This window comes from Idiotropiscis lumnitzeri, chromosome 10, assembly GCF_059441095.1.
Source record: "Idiotropiscis lumnitzeri isolate Australia: NSW breed Sydney's pygmy pipehorse chromosome 10, RoL_Ilum_1.0, whole genome shotgun sequence".
In the NCBI taxonomy this organism is placed as follows: domain Eukaryota; kingdom Metazoa; phylum Chordata; class Actinopteri; order Syngnathiformes; family Syngnathidae; genus Idiotropiscis; species Idiotropiscis lumnitzeri.
Window position 1 is genome coordinate 11,536,566 of NC_142400.1, and position 9,993 is coordinate 11,546,558.

At 47.4% G+C, this 9,993-nt stretch overlaps 37 non-coding genes across 37 annotated transcripts; all 37 read left to right on the forward strand.

Moving 5' to 3' along the window:
• Positions 1-249: 249 nt before the first annotated feature.
• trnal-cag (transfer RNA leucine (anticodon CAG)) lies at positions 250-332 on the forward strand. The gene has a single exon. It is a non-coding gene; the product is annotated as a tRNA-Leu (tRNA).
• Positions 333-451: 119 nt separating this feature from the next.
• Positions 452-534, forward strand: trnal-aag (transfer RNA leucine (anticodon AAG)). Its single transcript has one exon. It is a non-coding gene; the product is annotated as a tRNA-Leu (tRNA).
• Positions 535-642: 108 nt separating this feature from the next.
• Positions 643-725, forward strand: trnal-cag (transfer RNA leucine (anticodon CAG)). The gene has a single exon. It is a non-coding gene; the product is annotated as a tRNA-Leu (tRNA).
• A 116-nt stretch (positions 726-841) lies between these two features.
• On the forward strand, positions 842-924 carry trnal-aag (transfer RNA leucine (anticodon AAG)). Its single transcript has one exon. It is a non-coding gene; the product is annotated as a tRNA-Leu (tRNA).
• A 105-nt stretch (positions 925-1,029) lies between these two features.
• On the forward strand, positions 1,030-1,112 carry trnal-cag (transfer RNA leucine (anticodon CAG)). The gene has a single exon. It is a non-coding gene; the product is annotated as a tRNA-Leu (tRNA).
• A 118-nt stretch (positions 1,113-1,230) lies between these two features.
• On the forward strand, positions 1,231-1,313 carry trnal-cag (transfer RNA leucine (anticodon CAG)). The gene has a single exon. It is a non-coding gene; the product is annotated as a tRNA-Leu (tRNA).
• A 497-nt stretch (positions 1,314-1,810) lies between these two features.
• On the forward strand, positions 1,811-1,893 carry trnal-cag (transfer RNA leucine (anticodon CAG)). The gene has a single exon. It is a non-coding gene; the product is annotated as a tRNA-Leu (tRNA).
• Positions 1,894-2,011: 118 nt separating this feature from the next.
• trnal-aag (transfer RNA leucine (anticodon AAG)) lies at positions 2,012-2,094 on the forward strand. Its single transcript has one exon. It is a non-coding gene; the product is annotated as a tRNA-Leu (tRNA).
• Positions 2,095-2,199: 105 nt separating this feature from the next.
• Positions 2,200-2,282, forward strand: trnal-cag (transfer RNA leucine (anticodon CAG)). Its single transcript has one exon. It is a non-coding gene; the product is annotated as a tRNA-Leu (tRNA).
• Positions 2,283-2,400: 118 nt separating this feature from the next.
• Positions 2,401-2,483, forward strand: trnal-cag (transfer RNA leucine (anticodon CAG)). Its single transcript has one exon. It is a non-coding gene; the product is annotated as a tRNA-Leu (tRNA).
• Positions 2,484-2,601: 118 nt separating this feature from the next.
• On the forward strand, positions 2,602-2,684 carry trnal-aag (transfer RNA leucine (anticodon AAG)). The gene has a single exon. It is a non-coding gene; the product is annotated as a tRNA-Leu (tRNA).
• Positions 2,685-2,792: 108 nt separating this feature from the next.
• Positions 2,793-2,875, forward strand: trnal-cag (transfer RNA leucine (anticodon CAG)). Its single transcript has one exon. It is a non-coding gene; the product is annotated as a tRNA-Leu (tRNA).
• Positions 2,876-2,980: 105 nt separating this feature from the next.
• Positions 2,981-3,063, forward strand: trnal-cag (transfer RNA leucine (anticodon CAG)). Its single transcript has one exon. It is a non-coding gene; the product is annotated as a tRNA-Leu (tRNA).
• Positions 3,064-3,182: 119 nt separating this feature from the next.
• trnal-cag (transfer RNA leucine (anticodon CAG)) lies at positions 3,183-3,265 on the forward strand. The gene has a single exon. It is a non-coding gene; the product is annotated as a tRNA-Leu (tRNA).
• A 118-nt stretch (positions 3,266-3,383) lies between these two features.
• trnal-aag (transfer RNA leucine (anticodon AAG)) lies at positions 3,384-3,466 on the forward strand. Its single transcript has one exon. It is a non-coding gene; the product is annotated as a tRNA-Leu (tRNA).
• Positions 3,467-3,773: 307 nt separating this feature from the next.
• Positions 3,774-3,856, forward strand: trnal-cag (transfer RNA leucine (anticodon CAG)). Its single transcript has one exon. It is a non-coding gene; the product is annotated as a tRNA-Leu (tRNA).
• A 119-nt stretch (positions 3,857-3,975) lies between these two features.
• On the forward strand, positions 3,976-4,058 carry trnal-cag (transfer RNA leucine (anticodon CAG)). Its single transcript has one exon. It is a non-coding gene; the product is annotated as a tRNA-Leu (tRNA).
• Positions 4,059-4,177: 119 nt separating this feature from the next.
• On the forward strand, positions 4,178-4,260 carry trnal-aag (transfer RNA leucine (anticodon AAG)). Its single transcript has one exon. It is a non-coding gene; the product is annotated as a tRNA-Leu (tRNA).
• Positions 4,261-4,754: 494 nt separating this feature from the next.
• trnal-cag (transfer RNA leucine (anticodon CAG)) lies at positions 4,755-4,837 on the forward strand. The gene has a single exon. It is a non-coding gene; the product is annotated as a tRNA-Leu (tRNA).
• A 119-nt stretch (positions 4,838-4,956) lies between these two features.
• Positions 4,957-5,039, forward strand: trnal-aag (transfer RNA leucine (anticodon AAG)). Its single transcript has one exon. It is a non-coding gene; the product is annotated as a tRNA-Leu (tRNA).
• Positions 5,040-5,147: 108 nt separating this feature from the next.
• trnal-cag (transfer RNA leucine (anticodon CAG)) lies at positions 5,148-5,230 on the forward strand. Its single transcript has one exon. It is a non-coding gene; the product is annotated as a tRNA-Leu (tRNA).
• A 116-nt stretch (positions 5,231-5,346) lies between these two features.
• On the forward strand, positions 5,347-5,429 carry trnal-aag (transfer RNA leucine (anticodon AAG)). The gene has a single exon. It is a non-coding gene; the product is annotated as a tRNA-Leu (tRNA).
• Positions 5,430-5,534: 105 nt separating this feature from the next.
• Positions 5,535-5,617, forward strand: trnal-cag (transfer RNA leucine (anticodon CAG)). Its single transcript has one exon. It is a non-coding gene; the product is annotated as a tRNA-Leu (tRNA).
• Positions 5,618-5,735: 118 nt separating this feature from the next.
• trnal-cag (transfer RNA leucine (anticodon CAG)) lies at positions 5,736-5,818 on the forward strand. The gene has a single exon. It is a non-coding gene; the product is annotated as a tRNA-Leu (tRNA).
• A 497-nt stretch (positions 5,819-6,315) lies between these two features.
• On the forward strand, positions 6,316-6,398 carry trnal-cag (transfer RNA leucine (anticodon CAG)). The gene has a single exon. It is a non-coding gene; the product is annotated as a tRNA-Leu (tRNA).
• Positions 6,399-6,516: 118 nt separating this feature from the next.
• trnal-aag (transfer RNA leucine (anticodon AAG)) lies at positions 6,517-6,599 on the forward strand. Its single transcript has one exon. It is a non-coding gene; the product is annotated as a tRNA-Leu (tRNA).
• A 105-nt stretch (positions 6,600-6,704) lies between these two features.
• On the forward strand, positions 6,705-6,787 carry trnal-cag (transfer RNA leucine (anticodon CAG)). The gene has a single exon. It is a non-coding gene; the product is annotated as a tRNA-Leu (tRNA).
• Positions 6,788-6,905: 118 nt separating this feature from the next.
• Positions 6,906-6,988, forward strand: trnal-cag (transfer RNA leucine (anticodon CAG)). Its single transcript has one exon. It is a non-coding gene; the product is annotated as a tRNA-Leu (tRNA).
• A 118-nt stretch (positions 6,989-7,106) lies between these two features.
• Positions 7,107-7,189, forward strand: trnal-aag (transfer RNA leucine (anticodon AAG)). The gene has a single exon. It is a non-coding gene; the product is annotated as a tRNA-Leu (tRNA).
• A 108-nt stretch (positions 7,190-7,297) lies between these two features.
• trnal-cag (transfer RNA leucine (anticodon CAG)) lies at positions 7,298-7,380 on the forward strand. The gene has a single exon. It is a non-coding gene; the product is annotated as a tRNA-Leu (tRNA).
• A 105-nt stretch (positions 7,381-7,485) lies between these two features.
• Positions 7,486-7,568, forward strand: trnal-cag (transfer RNA leucine (anticodon CAG)). Its single transcript has one exon. It is a non-coding gene; the product is annotated as a tRNA-Leu (tRNA).
• A 119-nt stretch (positions 7,569-7,687) lies between these two features.
• Positions 7,688-7,770, forward strand: trnal-cag (transfer RNA leucine (anticodon CAG)). The gene has a single exon. It is a non-coding gene; the product is annotated as a tRNA-Leu (tRNA).
• A 306-nt stretch (positions 7,771-8,076) lies between these two features.
• Positions 8,077-8,159, forward strand: trnal-cag (transfer RNA leucine (anticodon CAG)). The gene has a single exon. It is a non-coding gene; the product is annotated as a tRNA-Leu (tRNA).
• Positions 8,160-8,278: 119 nt separating this feature from the next.
• On the forward strand, positions 8,279-8,361 carry trnal-aag (transfer RNA leucine (anticodon AAG)). Its single transcript has one exon. It is a non-coding gene; the product is annotated as a tRNA-Leu (tRNA).
• A 108-nt stretch (positions 8,362-8,469) lies between these two features.
• Positions 8,470-8,552, forward strand: trnal-cag (transfer RNA leucine (anticodon CAG)). Its single transcript has one exon. It is a non-coding gene; the product is annotated as a tRNA-Leu (tRNA).
• A 105-nt stretch (positions 8,553-8,657) lies between these two features.
• Positions 8,658-8,740, forward strand: trnal-cag (transfer RNA leucine (anticodon CAG)). The gene has a single exon. It is a non-coding gene; the product is annotated as a tRNA-Leu (tRNA).
• A 1,102-nt stretch (positions 8,741-9,842) lies between these two features.
• trnal-cag (transfer RNA leucine (anticodon CAG)) lies at positions 9,843-9,925 on the forward strand. Its single transcript has one exon. It is a non-coding gene; the product is annotated as a tRNA-Leu (tRNA).
• Positions 9,926-9,993: the final 68 nt, after the last annotated feature.

Here is a 9,993-nt window from a genome sequence, read left to right on the forward strand (position 1 = left end):
TTTCACCATAAAAGTACCAACAAAGAACCAAGCAAATATATTCAGGAACTGGGTGGCAGTTGTCAGGATGGCCGAGTGGTCTGTGGCGCTGCGTTCAGGTCGCAATCTCACCTGGAGGCGTGGGTTCAAATCCCACTTCTGACAATTCCTATAGACCAAATTTCCACTATGTTGTGATGCCAGTGTTTTTGTGACCACTTTCACCAACAAAAGAACCAAGCAAACACAATCAAGACGGCTCTACCACTTGTCAGGATGGCCGAGCGGTCGAAGGCGCTGCGTTCAGGTCGCAGTCTCCCCTGGAGGCGTGGGTTCGAATCCCACTTCTGACAATTCCTATAGACCAAATCTCCACTATGTTGTGATGCCAGTGTTTTTGTGGTTACCACTATCACAAGTAAAAGTACCAACAAAGAACCAAGCAAATATATTCAGGAACTGGGTGGCAGTTGTCAGGATGGCCGAGTGGTCTAAGGCGCTGCGTTAAGGGCGCAGTCTCTCCTGGAGGCGTGGGTTCAAATCCCACTTCTGACAAAAATCCTTTTGACCAAATTCCCATTATGTTGTGATCCCAGTGTTTTTGTTTACCACTTTCACCAATAAAAGAATCAAGCAAATACAGTCAAGACCACGCCACCACTTGTCAGGATGGCCGAGCGGTCTAAAGCACTGCGTTCAGGTCGCAGTCTCCCCTGGAGGCGTGGGTTCAAATCCCACTTCTGACAATTAGTTCTGACCAAATTTCCATTTTGTTGTGATCAGTGTTTTTGTGGTTACCACTTTCACCATAAAAGTACCAACAAAGAACCAAGCAAATATATTCAGGGAACAGCTGGCAGTTGTCAGGATGGCCGAGCGGTCTAAGGCGCTGCGTTAAGGTCGCAGTCTCTCCTGGAGGCGTGGGTTCAAATCCCACTTCTGACAATTCCCTTTGACCAAATTTCCATTATGTTATGATCCCAGTGTCTTTGTGACCACTTTCACCAACAAAAGAACCAAGCAAACACAGTCAAGATGGCACTACCACTTGTCAGGATGGCCGAGCGGTCTAAGGCGCTGCGTTCAGGTCGCAGTCTCCCCTGGAGGCGTGGGTTCAAATCCCACTTCTGACAATTCCCTTTGACCAAATTTCCATTTTGTTGGTATCCCAGTGTTTTTGTGTTTACCATTTTCACCATAAAAGTACCAACAAAGAACCAAGCAAATATATTCAGGAACTGGGTGGCAGTTGTCAGGATGGCCGAGTGGTCTAAGGCGCTGCGTTCAGGTCGCAATCTCCCCTGGAGGCGTGGGTTCAAATCCCACTTCTGACAATTCCCTTTGACCAAATTTCCATTATGTTATGATCCCAGTGTTTTTGTGACCACTTTCAACAACAAAAGAACCAAGCAAACACAGTCAAGACAGCTCTACCACTTGTCAGGATGGCCGAGTGGTCTAAGGCGCAGCGTTCAGGTCGCAATCTCCCATGGAGGCGTGGGTTCAAATCCCACTTCTGACAATTCCTTCTGACCAAATTTCCATTTTGTTGTGATCCCAGTGTTTTTGTGGTTACCACTTTCACCATAAAAGTACCAACAAAGAACCAAGCAAATATATTCAGGGAACAGCTGGCAGTTGTCTGGATGGCCGAGCGGTCTAAGGCGCTGCGTTAAGGTCGCCGTCTCTCCTGGCGGCGTGGGTTCAAATCCCACTTCTGACAAAAATCCTTTCGACCAAATACCCATTATGTTGTGATCCCAGTGTTTTTGTTTACCACTTTCACCAATAAAAGAATCAAGCAAATACAGTCAAGACCACGCCACCACTTGTCAGGATGGCCGAGCGGTCTAAGGCGCTGCGTTCAGGTCGCAGTCTCCCCTGGAGGCGTGGGTTCAAATCCCACTTCTGACAATTACTTCTGACCAAATTTCCATTTTGTTGTGATCCCAGTGTTTTTGTGCTTACCACTTTCACCATAAAAGTACCAACAAAGAACCAAGCAAATATATTCAGGGAACAGCTGGCGGTTGTCAGGATGGCCGAGCGGTCTAAGGCGCTGCGTTAAGGTCGCAGTCTCTCCTGGAGGCGTGGGTTCAAATCCCACTTCTGACAATTCCCTTTGACCAAATTTCCATTATGTTATGATCCCAGTGTCTTTGTGACCACTTTCACCAACAAAAGAACCAAGCAAACACAGTCAAGATGGCTCTACCACTTGTCAGGATGGCCGAGCGGTCTAAGGCGCTGCGTTCAGGTCGCAGTCTCCCCTGGAGGCGTGGGTTCAAATCCCACTTCTGACAATTCCCTTTGACCAAATTTCCATTTTGTTGCTATCCCAGTGTTTTTGTGTTTACCATTTTCACCATAAAAGTACCAACAAAGAACCAAGCAAATATATTCAGGAACTGGGTGGCAGTTGTCAGGATGGCCGAGTGGTCTAAGGCGCTGCGTTCAGGTCGCAATCTCCCCTGGAGGCGTGGGTTCAAATCCCACTTCTGACTATTCCCTTTGACCAATTTTCCATTATGTTGGTATCCCAGTGTTTTTGTGGTTACCACTTTCACCATAAAAGTACCAACAAAGAACCAAGCAAATATATTCAGGGAACAGCTGGCAGTTGTCAGGATGGCCGAGCGGTCTAAGGCGCTGCGTTAAGGTCGCAGTCTCTCCTGGCGGCGTGGGTTCAAATCCCACTTCTGACAAAAATCCTTTCGACCAAATACCCATTATGTTGTGATCCCAGTGTTTTTGTTTACCACTTTCACCAATAAAAGAATCAAGCAAATACAGTCAAGACAACGCCACCACTTGTCAGGATGGCCGAGCGGTCTAAGGCGCTGCGTTCAGGTCGCAGTCTCCCCTGGAGGCGTGGGTTCAAATCCCACTTCTGACAATTCCCTTTGACCAAATTTCCATTATGTTATGATCCCAGTGTTTTTGTGACCACTTTCAACAACAAAAGAACCAAGCAAACACAGTCAAGACAGCTCTACCACTTGTCAGGATGGCCGAGCGGTCTAAGGCGCTGCGTTCAGGTCGCAGTCTCCCCTGGAGGCGTGGGTTCAAATCCCACTTCTGACATTGACTTCTGACCAAATTTCCATTTTGTTGTGATCCCAGTGTTTTTGTGGTTACCACTTTCACCAATAAAAGTACCAACAAAGAACCAAGCAAATATATTCAGGGAACAGCTGGCAGTTGTCAGGATGGCCGAGCGGTCTAAGGCGCTGCGTTCAGGTCGCAGTCTTCCCTGGAGGCGTGGGTTCGAATCCCACTTCTGACATTTCCTCTAGACCAAATTTCCACTATGTTGTGATGCCAGTGTTTTTGTGGTTACCACTTTCACCATAAAAGTACCAACAAAGAACCAAGCAAATATATTCAGGGGACCGCTGGCAGTTGTCAGGATGGCCGAGCGGTCTATGGCGCTGCGTTAAGGTCGCAGTCTCCCCTGGAGGCGTGGGTTCAAATCCCACTTCTGACAATTCCCTTTGACCAAATATCCATTTTGTTGTGATCCCAGTGTTTTTGTGCTAACCACTTTCACCATAAAAGTACCAACAAAGAACCAAGCAAATATATTCAGGGAACAGCTGGCAGTTGTTAGGATGGCCGAGCGGTCTAAGGCGCTGCGTTCAGGTCCCAGTCTCCCCTGGAGGCGTGGGTTCGAATCCCACTAATGGCAATTCCTATAGACCAAATTTCCACTTTGTTGTGATCCCAGTGTTTTTGTTTACCACTTTCACCAATAAAAGAATCAAGCAAATACAGTCAAGACAACGCCACCACTTGTCAGGATGGCCGAGTGGTCTAAGGCGCTGCGTTCAGGTCGCAGTCTCCCCTGGAGGCGTGGGTTCAAATCCCACTTCTGACAATTCCTATAGACCAAATTTCCACTATTTTGTGATCCCAGTGTTTTTGTGGTCAACACATTCACCAATAAAAGTACCAACAAAGAACCAAGCAAATATATTCAGGTAACAGCTGGCACTTGTCAGGATGGCCGAGCGGTCTAAGGCGCTGCGTTCAGGTCGCAGTCTCCCCTGGAGGCGTGGGTTCAAATCCCACTTCTGACAATTCCTCTAGACCAAATTTCCACTAACTTGTGATCCCAGTGTTTTTGTGGTCAACACATTCACCAATAAAAGTACCAACAAAGAACCAAGCAAATATATTCAGGTAACAGCTGGCAGTTGTCAGGATGGCCGAGCGGTCTAAGGCGCTGCGTTAAGGTCGCAGTCTCTCCTGGAGGCGTGGGTTCAAATCCCACTTCTGACAATTCCCTTTGACCAAATTTCCATTATGTTATGATCCCAGTGTCTTTGTGACCACTTTCACCAACAAAAGAACCAAGCAAACACAGTCAAGACGGCTCTACCACTTGTCAGGATGGCCGAGCGGTCTAAGGCGCTCCGTTCAGGTCGCAGTCTCCCCTGGAGGCGTGGGTTCAAATCCCACTTCTGACAATTCGCTTTGACCAAATTTCCATTATGTTGGTATCCCAGTGTTTTTGTGTTTACCATTTTCACCATAAAAGTACCAACAAAGAACCAAGCAAATATATTCAGGAACTGGGTGGCAGTTGTCAGGATGGCCGAGTGGTCTGTGGCGCTGCGTTCAGGTCGCAATCTCACCTGGAGGCGTGGGTTCAAATCCCACTTCTGACAATTCCTATAGACCAAATTTCCACTATGTTGTGATGCCAGTGTTTTTGTGACCACTTTCACCAACAAAAGAACCAAGCAAACACAGTCAAGACGGCTCTACCACTTGTCAGGATGGCCGAGCGGTCGAAGGCGCTGCGTTCAGGTCGCAGTCTCCCCTGGAGGCGTGGGTTCGAATCCCACTTCTGACAATTCCTATAGACCAAATCTCCACTATGTTGTGATGCCAGTGTTTTTGTGGTTACCACTATCACAAGTAAAAGTACCAACAAAGAACCAAGCAAATATATTCAGGAACTGGGTGGCAGTTGTCAGGATGGCCGAGTGGTCTAAGGCGCTGCGTTAAGGGCGCAGTCTCTCCTGGAGGCGTGGGTTCAAATCCCACTTCTGACAAAAATCCTTTTGACCAAATTCCCATTATGTTGTGATCCCAGTGTTTTTGTTTACCACTTTCACCAATAAAAGAATCAAGCAAATACAGTCAAGACCACGCCACCACTTGTCAGGATGGCCGAGCGGTCTAAAGCACTGCGTTCAGGTCGCAGTCTCCCCTGGAGGCGTGGGTTCAAATCCCACTTCTGACAATTAGTTCTGACCAAATTTCCATTTTGTTGTGATCAGTGTTTTTGTGGTTACCACTTTCACCATAAAAGTACCAACAAAGAACCAAGCAAATATATTCAGGGAACAGCTGGCAGTTGTCAGGATGGCCGAGCGGTCTAAGGCGCTGCGTTAAGGTCGCAGTCTCTCCTGGAGGCGTGGGTTCAAATCCCACTTCTGACAATTCCCTTTGACCAAATTTCCATTATGTTATGATCCCAGTGTCTTTGTGACCACTTTCACCAACAAAAGAACCAAGCAAACACAGTCAAGATGGCACTACCACTTGTCAGGATGGCCGAGCGGTCTAAGGCGCTGCGTTCAGGTCGCAGTCTCCCCTGGAGGCGTGGGTTCAAATCCCACTTCTGACAATTCCCTTTGACCAAATTTCCATTTTGTTGGTATCCCAGTGTTTTTGTGTTTACCATTTTCACCATAAAAGTACCAACAAAGAACCAAGCAAATATATTCAGGAACTGGGTGGCAGTTGTCAGGATGGCCGAGTGGTCTAAGGCGCTGCGTTCAGGTCGCAATCTCCCCTGGAGGCGTGGGTTCAAATCCCACTTCTGACAATTCCCTTTGACCAAATTTCCATTATGTTATGATCCCAGTGTTTTTGTGACCACTTTCAACAACAAAAGAACCAAGCAAACACAGTCAAGACAGCTCTACCACTTGTCAGGATGGCCGAGTGGTCTAAGGCGCAGCGTTCAGGTCGCAATCTCCCATCGAGGCGTGGGTTCAAATCCCACTTCTGACAATTCCTTCTGACCAAATTTCCATTTTGTTGTGATCCCAGTGTTTTTGTGGTTACCACTTTCACCATAAAAGTACCAACAAAGAACCAAGCAAATATATTCAGGGAACAGCTGGCAGTTGTCTGGATGGCCGAGCGGTCTAAGGCGCTGCGTTAAGGTCGCCGTCTCTCCTGGCGGCGTGGGTTCAAATCCCACTTCTGACAAAAATCCTTTCGACCAAATACCCATTATGTTGTGATCCCAGTGTTTTTGTTTACCACTTTCACCAATAAAAGAATCAAGCAAATACAGTCAAGACCACGCCACCACTTGTCAGGATGGCCGAGCGGTCTAAGGCGCTGCGTTCAGGTCGCAGTCTCCCCTGGAGGCGTGGGTTCAAATCCCACTTCTGACAATTACTTCTGACCAAATTTCCATTTTGTTGTGATCCCAGTGTTTTTGTGCTTACCACTTTCACCATAAAAGTACCAACAAAGAACCAAGCAAATATATTCAGGGAACAGCTGGCGGTTGTCAGGATGGCCGAGCGGTCTAAGGCGCTGCGTTAAGGTCGCAGTCTCTCCTGGAGGCGTGGGTTCAAATCCCACTTCTGACAATTCCCTTTGACCAAATTTCCATTATGTTATGATCCCAGTGTCTTTGTGACCACTTTCACCAACAAAAGAACCAAGCAAACACAGTCAAGATGGCTCTACCACTTGTCAGGATGGCCGAGCGGTCTAAGGCGCTGCGTTCAGGTCGCAGTCTCCCCTGGAGGCGTGGGTTCAAATCCCACTTCTGACAATTCCCTTTGACCAAATTTCCATTTTGTTGCTATCCCAGTGTTTTTGTGTTTACCATTTTCACCATAAAAGTACCAACAAAGAACCAAGCAAATATATTCAGGAACTGGGTGGCAGTTGTCAGGATGGCCGAGTGGTCTAAGGCGCTGCGTTCAGGTCGCAATCTCCCCTGGAGGCGTGGGTTCAAATCCCACTTCTGACTATTCCCTTTGACCAATTTTCCATTATGTTGGTATCCCAGTGTTTTTGTGGTTACCACTTTCACCATAAAAGTACCAACAAAGAACCAAGCAAATATATTCAGGGAACAGCTGGCAGTTGTCAGGATGGCCGAGCGGTCTAAGGCGCTGCGTTAAGGTCGCAGTCTCTCCTGGAGGCGTGGGTTCAAATCCCACTTCTGACAAAATTCCTTTCGACCAAATTCCTATTATGTTGTGATCCCAGTGTTTTTGTTTACCACTTTCACCAATAAAAGAATCAAGCAAATACAGTCAAGACAACGCCACCACTTGTCAGGATGGCCGAGCGGTCTAAGGCGCTGCGTTCAGGTCGCAGTCTCTCCTGGAGGCGTGGGTTCAAATCCCACTTCTGACAATTCCCTTTGACCAAATTTCCATTATGTTATGATCCCAGTGTTTTTGTGACCACTTTCAACAACAAAAGAACCAAGCAAACACAGTCAAGACAGCTCTACCACTTGTCAGGATGGCCGAGCGGTCTAAGGCGCTGCGTTCAGGTCGCAGTCTCCCCTGGAGGCGTGGGTTCAAATCCCACTTCTGACATTGACTTCTGACCAAATTTCCATTTTGTTGTGATCCCAGTGTTTTTGTGGTTACCACTTTCACCAATAAAAGTACCAACAAAGAACCAAGCAAATATATTCAGGGAACAGCTGGCAGTTGTCAGGATGGCCGAGCGGTCTAAGGCGCTGCGTTCAGGTCGCAGTCTTCCCTGGAGGCGTGGGTTCGAATCCCACTTCTGACATTTCCTATAGACCAAATTTCCACTATGTTGTGATGCCAGTGTTTTTGTGGTTACCACTTTCACCATAAAAGTACCAACAAAGAACCAAGCAAATATATTCAGGGGACCGCTGGCAGTTCTCAGGATGGCCGAGCGGTCTATGGCGCTGCGTTAAGGTCGCAGTCGCCCCTGGAGGCGTGGTTTCAAATCCCACTTCTGACAATTCCCTTTGACCAAATATCCATTATGTTATGATCCCAGTGTTTTTGTGACCACTTTCAACAACAAAAGAACCAAGCAAACACAGTCAAGACAACGCCACCACTTGTCAGGATGGCCGAGCGGTCTAAGGCGCTGCGTTCAGGTCGCAGTCTCCCCTGGAGGCGTGGGTTCAAATCCCACTTCTGACAATTCCTCTAGACCAAATTTCCACTATGTTGTGATCCCAGTGTTTTTGTGGTCAACACATTCACCAATAAAAGTACCAACAAAGAACCAAGCAAATATATTCAGGGAACAGCTGGCAGTTGTCAGGATGGCCGAGCGGTCTATGGCGCTGCGTTAAGGTCGCAGTCTCTCCTGGAGGCGTGGGTTCAAATCCCACTTCTGACAAAAATCCTTTCGACCAAATTCCTATTATGTTGTGATCCCAGTGTTTTTGTTTACCACTTTCACCAATAAAAGAATCAAGCAAATACAGTCAAGACAACGCCACCACTTGTCAGGATGGCCGAGCGGTCTAAGGCGCTGCGTTCAGGTCGCAGTCTCTCCTGGAGGTGTGGGTTCAAATCCCACTTCTGACAATTCCCTTTGACCAAATTTCCATTATGTTATGATCCCATTGTTTTTTTGACCACTTTCAACAACAAAAGAACCAAGCAAACACAGTCAAGACAGCTCTACCACTTGTCAGGATGGCCGAGCGGTCTAAGGCGCTGCGTTCAGGTCGCAGTCTCCCCTGGAGGCGTGGGTTCAAATCCCACTTCTGACAATTCCTATAGACAAAATTTCCACTATGTTGTGATGCCAGTGTTTTTGTGGTTACCACTTTCACAAGTAAAAGTACCAACAAAGAACCAAGCAAATATATTCAGGGAACAGCTGGCAGTTGTCAGGATGGCCGAGCGGTCTAAGGCGCTGCGTTCAGGTTGCAGTCTCCCCTGGAGTCGTGGGTTCGAATCCCACTTCTGACAATTCCCTTTGACCAAATTTCCATTATGTTATGATCCCTGTGTTTTTGTGAACACTTTCACCAACAAAAGAACCAAGCAAACACAGTCAAGATGGCTCTACCACTTGTCAGGATGGCCGAGCGGTCTACGGCGCTGCGTTCAGGTCGCAGTCTCCCCTGGAGGCGTGGGTTCAAATCCCACTTCCGACAATTCGCTTTGACCAAATTTCCATTATGTTGGTATCCCAGTGTTTTTGTGGTTACCATTTTCACCATAAAAGTACCAACAAAGAACCAAGCAAATATATTCAGGAACTGCGTGGCAGTTGTCAGGATGGCCGAGCGGTCTAAGGCGCTGCGTTCAGGTTGCAATCTCCCCTGGAGGCGTCGGTTCAAATCCCACTTCTGACAATTCCTTCTGACCAAATTTCCATTTTGTTGTGATCCCAGTGTTTTTGTGCTAACCACTTTCACCATAAAAGTACCAACAAAGAACCAAGCAAATATATTCAGGGAACAGCTGGCAGTTGTCAGGATGGCCGAGCGGTCTAAGGCGCTGCGTTCAGGTCCCAGTCTCCCCTGGAGGCGTGGGTTCGAATCCCACTAATGGCAATTCCTATAGACCAAATTTCCACTTTGTTGTGATCCCAGTGTTTTTGTGCTCAACACATTCACCAATAAAAGTACCAACAAAGAACCAAGCAAATATATTCAGGGAACAGCAGGCAGTTGTCAGGATGGCTGAGTGGTCTAAGGCGCTGCGTTAAGTTAGCAGTCACCCCCGGAGGCGTGGGTTCAAATCCCACTTCTGACAAAAATCCTTTCGACCAAATTCCCATTATGTTGTGATCCCAGAGTTTTTGTTTACCACTTTCACCAATAAAAGAATCAAGCAAATACAGTCAAGACAACGCCACCACTTGTCAGGATGGCCGAGTGGTCTAAGGCGCTGCGTTCAGGTCGCAGTCTCCCCTGGAGGCGTGGGTTCAAATCCCACTTCTGACAATTCCTATAGACCAAATTTCCACTATTTTGTGATCCCAGTGTTTTTGTGGTCAACACATTCACCAATA